The sequence below is a fragment of the Podarcis liolepis genome, assembly GCF_965112155.1.
Source record: "Podarcis liolepis genome assembly, chromosome: 9".
NCBI lineage: Eukaryota > Metazoa > Chordata > Lepidosauria > Squamata > Lacertidae > Podarcis > Podarcis liolepis.
Window position 1 is genome coordinate 30,682,639 of NC_139564.1, and position 9,091 is coordinate 30,691,729.

The following is a 9,091-nucleotide window of genomic DNA, read 5'->3' on the forward strand; positions in this document are numbered from 1 at the left end:
GCAAATTGGCATGATCTTGTACATTCTGCGGATGATAAATGTATTAAGGATGGAAATAGTGTGCACACATCATTGTTATGTGAATGCAAAGTATGTAATCTGATTGTTATCTTGAGTCCCTCTTTGGATGCAACCTTAAAGGCATGACTGAATGCAGATGTTGGAATCTGAAAAAAATTACTAAATGCTCATATGCTCTATGTTTTGCTCAGCAGCACCCATTTCCACTTGCTACAGACATCTGTGTTAATGCTTCTAGGACCCAAACAATAATGCCTGTCCCTTCTGTTTATTTCTACTCCAGCTCACAGCTTTCCATGCTATCTTTCTAAGTCTTTTCCAAAGGCAGCTGTTGGCAATGATAAGGATTCCTGAGCATCCCTCATTGACTGTCTATTTTGGAAAGTTGTTTTTTATGATGTATTGGGACACCTCCTAAGATAACCAGCTTTTTCATGATGGCTCCTGAGATCAAGGAGCAGATTCTTGTCAATGTTTGGATACAGTTGGATGCCATATTGAAACAAGATGGTGGACTAATCTTCCCAAAACTGCACTGATATTAGCCACGTTTTGCATGATGCCACCTAATTTGAGAGGTTCAGTCAGGGACTGGGCAGAGGAGGAATGGTGGAGACCGCCTCCCCATCCTGACCCTTCAAGAGAAGAAGAAGACAGTTCAGAATTACAACTGGGATTTGAGGGAGGTCACAGCTCAGAGGAAGATGAGGGGGAAAGATGGGAAATAATGGGAGAGGAGGAGGCAGAGCCAGAGCAGCAGCTGGCTGACACATTGTCACTAGAAAGCATTCCAGGCCCACCATCTCGCAGAATCCGGTGAGCCTTAAAAGTAGGAGAGCAAAGAGCTGAAAGACAGATGGCCCTAAGCAGCAACTGTAGGGGTGGGGGTGCTGTTGACAAATGAGGAAGCGGGAGAGAAGTGGGGGTGGAGATTTACTCGGGACAATGCCATTATCCCAAGAGGCTGCATTCCCAAACCTCTCTCTGTAAATATTGAATAAAAAGCAGATGGTAAGGACTTTTCCTTGTCTTATCCATTCCTGGCAACCTGCCATGGGGATTGGTTGCTCTGCCTCCTGACAGGTTCCACTTTTAAGCTCCCTTCTTTCTAATACGTTTTTTGTCAACATTATTTATTTCTTTATTTTATTTCTATACCACCTTTCATCTGGGGATCATAATACACAAATATATACCAAAGTAACAAACTGTGCTGGTCCCGGGGGGGAGGTTACCGTCCCGGGGGGAAACAAATAAGAAGGTTACCATCCCGGGGGGAAGGTTACCGTTGGTCACTAGCCTGGAAACAGTTCACAAGGAGCGGGGCAAGGTCCGAAGCAGGAAGCCGGGTGGGGACAGGAACACTGGAGGGTCAGGTCTGGGTCCGGGCAGGAACAGGTACTCAACTACGACGTTGCTCCCGCATCCTGGGACCGGGCTGACTGGCCTTTATCTTCTCTGAGGCCAGGGGCGGTCCCGGCCCCCAGGAGACCCGCCTCTCCTGGCCTTAAGGTGAGCACTCCTCCTGGGAGAAACCAGTTCCCTTCGCCTCTCTGCCCTGAGCCTCTGCAGTTCAGGAGAGGCTGAAGGGTTACTGGGCCCAGGCGGAGACTCACCTGTAGGCACTGAGTCCTCAACCACCTCTGGAGCCAGAGTGGATTCACCTGGTGCCTGCTCCTGAGGATCTGGCACAGGTGCAGGCGCCTCAGAATCAAGGCCCTGCCCCAGTTCAGGCGGCCCTGGAGGCGGGGACTCCTGTGCAGGCTGGGATTCCTCCGGTTCACCCTCTGAATCAGATTCCCAGGCCATCACACAAACAAAAACCCCAACAGTTTAAAAGGCCAAAGATCTGGGAGAAGAATAATGATTCTGCCTGGTACCTAAAGATATGCCACAATGGAGCCAGACAAACCTTCCTGGGGAGAGCATTCCACAAACGGATCCACCGCAGAAAAGGCCCGTTCATGTGTTGCCACAATCAAGACATATTGCTGAGGAGACACACAAAGAAGGGCCTCTGGTGATTGTAAGGTCTGGGTCAGTTCATGTGGGGAGAGGCGGTTCTTGAGCTGTTTAAGGCTTTGCAAACAAGTCACAGCCCACTACCATCAGTTCTGTCACCTCACTCAGGCAGACTGCAAAAGGCCCTGGACTACCCAGACAAGCTCTGCTGGGCAGCACAACAAGGATGCTACAGAGGCAGCAGAGTATGCATTTGTTGCTACCTTCAGAGCCCTCATCTGTATTTGGTTTCATTTATACAGAAGGACAACAGCACAGCCAGATGTTTGGAATGTGCTCTGTGGATAACTTTTTATGATTTCTCCTCAAAATCATACTTGGTTTGAAGAACAGAATGCGTTTGACATGGGATAGTTCAGTTGTCTAGAATTCCTCTAGGTGACAAGTATTTGAAAGATTATAACACAGTAGGCCTTAGCTGACAATGTGGCTTGTGCTGGGTTAGCAATAAAATATCTTCGTTTTCCACTTCCAAAACAGTATAACTATAGTCCTCTTGCATGGAGAATGCATTTAACTTTCTTCCCCAAAGAGCATTATGTTGTTGATATTATATATATATATATTATATATATATATATATAATATATATATTATATATATATAATATATATATGACGAGTGAGACCTCGTCGAAACGTCGCCTAGACACCCCAAAGAAGCCGAAAGCACCAGCCTGAAGATGACGAGTGAGACCTCGTCGAAACGTCGCCTAGACACCCCAACTTTTACACGGGAAGACACCCGAGGACACCAAAACCTGCATTCCTGTACCCGTGAAAATCTACGAAAACATATATATATATATATATATATGCTCAATACACTGACCTTCATTCTGGAGATACTTCCAAAAGGTGCTTGAAGAGGTTAAGTGGTTGGCTAGACATCCAGAGGAGAGAGAGGGAAAGGCCTTTGGGAGCTGACTGCTTAAATCTACTCAGATGTTTAAATTTGATTCCTACCTCCCCAAAGTTGCAGAGGAATCTGAACAATTTTGAGAAACCCTGAACCCAGTGGAGTTTACACAAACATTCTTAACATGGAAGTGTCACTACAAGGTGAAATATTCTTGTGATCTCTTCATGATTACCTCTTGAGCCATTTTGCTTAGAAGCCTGACCGGCATATAACTAGCCAAGGCCAACTACAAAGGTGAGGGTTAGGAACTGCCATTCTGACTAATGGCCTTATATGAGCAATGCCTCCTTAGCTCTAAGCCCTTGGAACAGTATTCCATTCATGGAAAGTATTGATGCACTGAACCTGAAGACACGCCTCTCTTCTCTGGTGTTTGGAACCTCAGGGTGTGTGTTTTTAGGGCCAATGCTTCCTTTTTTACTGTAATTATTTTTTAATAGATTAGGTGGTATTGAATGCACTTGTTTAATCAAAGTAGTTCCCCTCCCTCTCTTCTCCCTGTGCACCCCTGTGTACCTCCTAAATCTGTTTTGTGGGAACACGTCACATGTGTGGAGAAGAGGGGGGGAGCTCAATTGTGCAAATAGGTAGTCTTGTGCAAAGAGAACAAATGCTTTGGATACTGCCTACTGTTATTAATTCAAAGTTCATTGTTGGTAAACTAATTCAGCTATAAGACGCAGCCTTTGATTTCCTACCACAAGGTAGCATTGCAATAGATGTGTTGAGTCAGCAGATAAGCTGATTAGTCAGTGGATTTGTTCAGAATAGCAGTAATTATATTTAAGAGACACGCTACCATATGTTGGGAAATGTCCCATAGTAAAGGACCTAGAGCTCAAGAGCTAATTTCTGATGTAACTAACAGAATTATTTATTATCTTTATTCCTCATTACACAGAAATAGTTGGTCCCTAAGGAAATGGTTATCTTCATGATTCCTGCTGCAAGAATGAAGATAGCAAACAAATGGAAGTCATGCTCTATGCATACATTCAGTGAATGGATCTGGCACATTGTCTTAGCAGAAAAACTGACATAGTTGTGCAATAATAATAATAATAATTTGTTATTTGTACTCCGCCCATCTGACTGGGTTGCCCCAGCCACTCTGGGTAGCTTCCAGCATATATAAAGATATAGTAAAACATTAGAACAGGGAATCCAACATGGTGACTTTCATATGTTATTGGGCTCCAGATTCCATCATTCCTGACCATTGGCCTTGGTCCAACAATATCTGAGAGCACTGTGTTGGATCCCACTGGATTAGAGGAATAGCCAAGCAGGACACTTTTTTAGACATATGGTTTCCATCTCGTATATAAATGAAAATGCCACCACACTCCAACCACTGGCTTTGGAAGCTTCCTTCTAAACTGACATGTTTATTTTATGGAGGCCAACAACTTCAGAACACTAAACTGAATTAATAGATGGACTAGCAAGTATACTGAGATTCTAAGAAGACTTTAGATATTTTGATAATTGGTACAAGTAACACATAAATTGTTTTATGTTTGTGTGTTCATCCACAAAATGCAATATATGTATATATTTAAGGAATAGTTACTTATGCCTGTTCCAACTTGGTTAGTCAAAATAAATATCATAACAAAAACCCATAATTAGTAAGACTGGAAGCAGAATATGAAGGCTTTGTTCAGTGAATTAATTATCCCTTATAATCTGGGGCTATTTCCAAGACTAGCCTACTACTAAAGCAAGATTGCAATCATTACTTGGGAGTAGGAACACTGAACTCAATGGGCTGTACTTCTTAGCAGACATCTGTAAGATTGCACAGTGACATATCTGCACATAGGAGCCAAATCTTCAAAGTGACTCATCATACACAGTGCCCACAAGAAGTACTAGAAGTGGTGCTATGGGCTGGACTTCATGAACCCTGGATGCAATTTTCAAGACAACATCAGAATTACAGTTTCTAAACTCTCTTCCTAAAGTAAGCCAACATGCAGTAGCACAAGATTGCTTTTTTCCATGCTTCGTTCCAAAAGGAAACCCTTTTCTAATAAGGCTGGCCCAAAAGGCTTAAACGTAGCAGGATCCTCGTTCATATTTTCAGCAGAGTCATTCTTCATAAACATATAAACCTTTAATCATCTTTGCTGTTGGCAAGACATCTGTTGGAGGTTTTGGAAACCTGAGTATGAAAAACCTCGTAATTATACGGTATTTGTTAACTGAAAGTGAGAAATAAAAACCAGCACATTATTTGAAACCTCTGATAATAAATGGAACTTGGCTAGAAAAGAAATGGAAGCCGAGCCCTTTTGATGGCCTCCTTTGTGCATGACCATCATCAACCAAAGAACTGACTCCATTTTTCTAATCCTTTTCCTGAAGGATCAGAATTCAAAACTATTTTTATGATTTAAGCAGAGAAAGCAGCATTGTGTTGTCTAAATCAAACACAGTCTTGGCAATAGAACGAAAGGCTGGCTGCATAGACATTCACCCTGACCTTTTAAATTCACATAACTGTCCACCATTGAGGTGGGTTCTGAATATGATTGGATCCAATCTTCATAATAAAAAAGGAATAAGGCAGAATAGCTACAGGGCTTTTGGGCATGGCACTTTGAGAGCCACCCCCCCCCCCAAAAAAAAGACCCTGGAAGTGGTAGGACATAAAAAATTCTCGCTGCAGTGGATCTTACTGAATACTCTGCAAATTGGAAAGGGTTTCACTGGCAGATGGTGGGCCCTCTACTGGCCTTGAGGTTCTGACAATTGACTAACTTTGCCATCCTCTGAGCCAGAATTATATTTACTGTTGCATCATCTTCGACAGTTACTTATTTAATTAGCGTCTTTATCAGAATCAACTCAGGGTATGGAGAACATTATGATACGAATGCAAGGTGCTTGAATTCAGAGATGGAAACACAGGACCTTTGTATTAACCTAGCTCAGAGATGGGAAACCTCTGGTCCTCCAGATGTGGCTGTAACACCCACCAACCCAAGCCAGCATGGTCAGTGGTCAGAGATCATATGAGTTGTAGTTCAACAACACCTGGTGGTCTTCAAGTTCCCCATCTCTGGTTTAGCTAGAACCAAGAGAATGTTCTAACAAATAAGACGAAACATTTTGCCACCTGCACATGTTTGAAAACAAATGACAGGACTTTCAAGTTCACTCTTTTACTGGAAATTACAGCAAAGCTTTTTCTGACTGCTTAAAGCTTGGTTCTCTTGAGACCTATATCTTCAGAAACAACAGTATTCAAATTCCAATGGAGCCTGATCAAACAACATAAGAAATGTCTTCTCGTTGGTTTATTATGTGTTTCTCTTTTATATAAAGCAAGTGCTAACACAAGAGTTTGTTGTATGTCCTTAACTCAATCCATTTTCTTTCCATGATCAAACACAAGTGAAGAAGCCCAGGCACAGTAAGTAAGCCATTATGTTGTTTTTCCAGAGGAACATGAACTGAGCAAGGCACACACATGCACTCATTTCGCAGCTACAAGAGGAGTGTCATTGATTTCAATGAGATAAATCACACACAGAAAGCATTTTAAACATCAAAAACTCTTTCCACCACCCTCAAAACAGAATCTGGAGTAGTCTTATGACAGTCTTATATTTCTTTGTCATAATTAAAAACACAACAAACCATCTGATGTATCAGTGACCTATTTGAAGAAAGGTTTCCGAAAATAAAACAAAAATCTTGTCACTGACACTTTAAGTACTTTATGTACATCTATTTCTAAATAAATTCCATTAATCCGTGGGAGCATATGTATGAGACTGAAGCCTAAGGAGTACTACTAGATCCATCAGTACTGGGAGTTGGGCTGAATCCTGGCATCAGTGGTTAAGAGCAGTAGACTCGTAATCTGGTGAACCGGGTTCGCTTCCCTCCTCTTCCACATGCAGCTGCTGGGTGACCTTGGGCTAGTCACAATTCTTTGAAGTCTCTCAGCCCCACTCACCTCACAGAGTGTTTGTTGTGGGGGAGGAAGGGAAAGGAGAATGTTAGCCGCTTTGAGACTCCTTAGGGTAGTGATAAAGTGGGATATCAAATCCAAACTCTTCTTCTCTTCTTCAGCACTAGGACCATAACACCAAATCCTTAGCTTCATTGATCCAACACAAGAAGGCTTAGTATTTGATTATTAATATAGAACAGTACCCTTCTGGCCATGTTTTGTTTTAAATTGTTGGAACTTCGAGATTTCTTTTAATGTAAGCAAGCAGTACAGAACAATTATTTAATAAAGGAATAAAGCCTGAATTCTTTTCTTCCATTACCCTGAGTCCTTTTCAAGTGTTCAATATCTTTTGAAAAATGAAATGGCCATGCAAAGGATAAAGTATTATCATAATCTGCTCACCAATTAGATGCAAAGATTCATGGACCAATGAAACAAAGCACCAGAGCAAAACTAACAAACAGCTGTCATGTCAAGTTGTGATTTAGCATCACCCAGACAACTCTGATCTGTGCTCTCGTCCCCCTTCTCCATTGCCACAACATGCAACAACCTCTTGGTTAGATGAATTTGAAAAGTAGGATAGGTCTATCTACAGCAAATATCAATGGACGTTAAGGGGAGAACCTCTAATTTTAACCTCTGCATCCCAACCACCAGCTGCAGTTAGGAGCACTAGTCAGACCAACTGCAAAGCAGGTAAAACTTTTGTCACCACCTTCCTGTTTTGCCTTGAAGGATTATCCTACAAGCTAGGTGCCACAACAGAAAGGGCTCTCCCTCTGTGGACTGCCAGGTGAACTTCTACAAGTTTTGGCATAAACAGAAGGGCCTCATCCTGGGATCTCAAAAACTCGGCAGGTCTATCGGGGGAGACATTTCTTCTGGGAACCTGATCCAAGTTTGTTAGGACTTTGTAAATCAGCAGCAGAACCTTGAATGTGTGTCAATAGCAACTGGCAGCTGTTACTGTTCTTTAAGCAATGGTGTCGCCTGTTCAGGGCAGACTATTCCAGTTTGTAGCAGAACTGCTGCACTTTGCACACACTGCAGCTTCTTGTTAAGGAAAAGTTAGCAGACATAGAATTATAGAATGGTAGAGTTCAAAGGGACCTTGATGATCATCTAGTCCAATGCAGGAATATGCAGCAATGTGCAGCTGTCCCATATGGGGATCGAACTCACAGCCTTGGTGTTATCAGCACCATGCTCTAACAAACTGAGCTATCCAGGCTCTTCTGTGTACTTCTATGGATTGGGGTCAGAATATAATGCAAGATGTGGAGTGATACAAAGAAATATAAAGGAATAGAGAAGATGCTGTTCTTGAAAAGCTTCAGGGGTTGAAGTTGTGAAACCAAAGGGAGTCTGTTGACTGGGATAGATGTAGAGGGTATATAATGACGTTCCAATTTGTTTAGGAAAAGAAAGGACCTGAGTCTTTTCTTTTGTGCCAAGAGTACATGCAGCAAGGGGAGAAAAGCATGAGATTATACAGCTTTAAAAAATGAAACTGGAGGATTATTATGAAAAGAAACATAAAATGCAATTTATGGGAAGTTACGAGGCTCATCTCAAGTCGTATTCCTCTGTGAACCAGACCGTGACAACTTGTCCATTAGCCAGCATAAATAGGAAAATTGTAATAATTGTGTTTCCTTTTGCTGCTGCTGCATTGGAAAGCTTTACTTGTTCTGAATGCTCCAGACTTTGCGAATGTTCTAAAAGCGCACATAAAATGAACCCTTCACTGGCAGGGTTTGTGCATCACTGAACATTCAGCCCTGAGACCTAGACATATCCGCAAATGAACTAGGGCGTTTTAGCTTATGGGAAGGTGTAAAACCTGTAAGCTGCTATAAAAGCTATGTCCCATGAAACTGTGCTATGGCTGTATGAGAAACAACCAGGCAAACGGTGTTCCATATTCACTCTGTTTATTTTAATCAGTTTCAAACAGAAAACTGTATAGAATCAGAGAGACATTCAGGTTTCATTTTGTTTTATTTTTACTGCAGAAAATTTGAACAACCTGTGACTGCTTCAGGAAAATGATTGTTGCAAGCAGTTCATATTTATTATTAATACAGACCAGGGCAAGTTCTGTCATGGACCTCGGTAGTGGGAGAGAGAGGTAGAACTAGCCAAAGAGAAAAC

The 9,091-nt window shown here is 42.1% G+C and overlaps 1 long non-coding RNA gene across 1 annotated transcript in view; it reads left to right on the forward strand.

Moving 5' to 3' along the window:
- LOC310686569 overlaps window positions 1-3,971 on the forward strand; it is a 62,762-nt gene extending 58,791 nt beyond the window's left edge. Inside the window, exon 3 of the long non-coding RNA XR_014515995.1 lies at window positions 3,866-3,971. This is a non-coding gene — a long non-coding RNA (uncharacterized lncRNA). The remainder of the gene's footprint in view (window positions 1-3,865) is intronic.
- The last annotated feature ends 5,120 nt before the right edge of the window (window positions 3,972-9,091 follow it).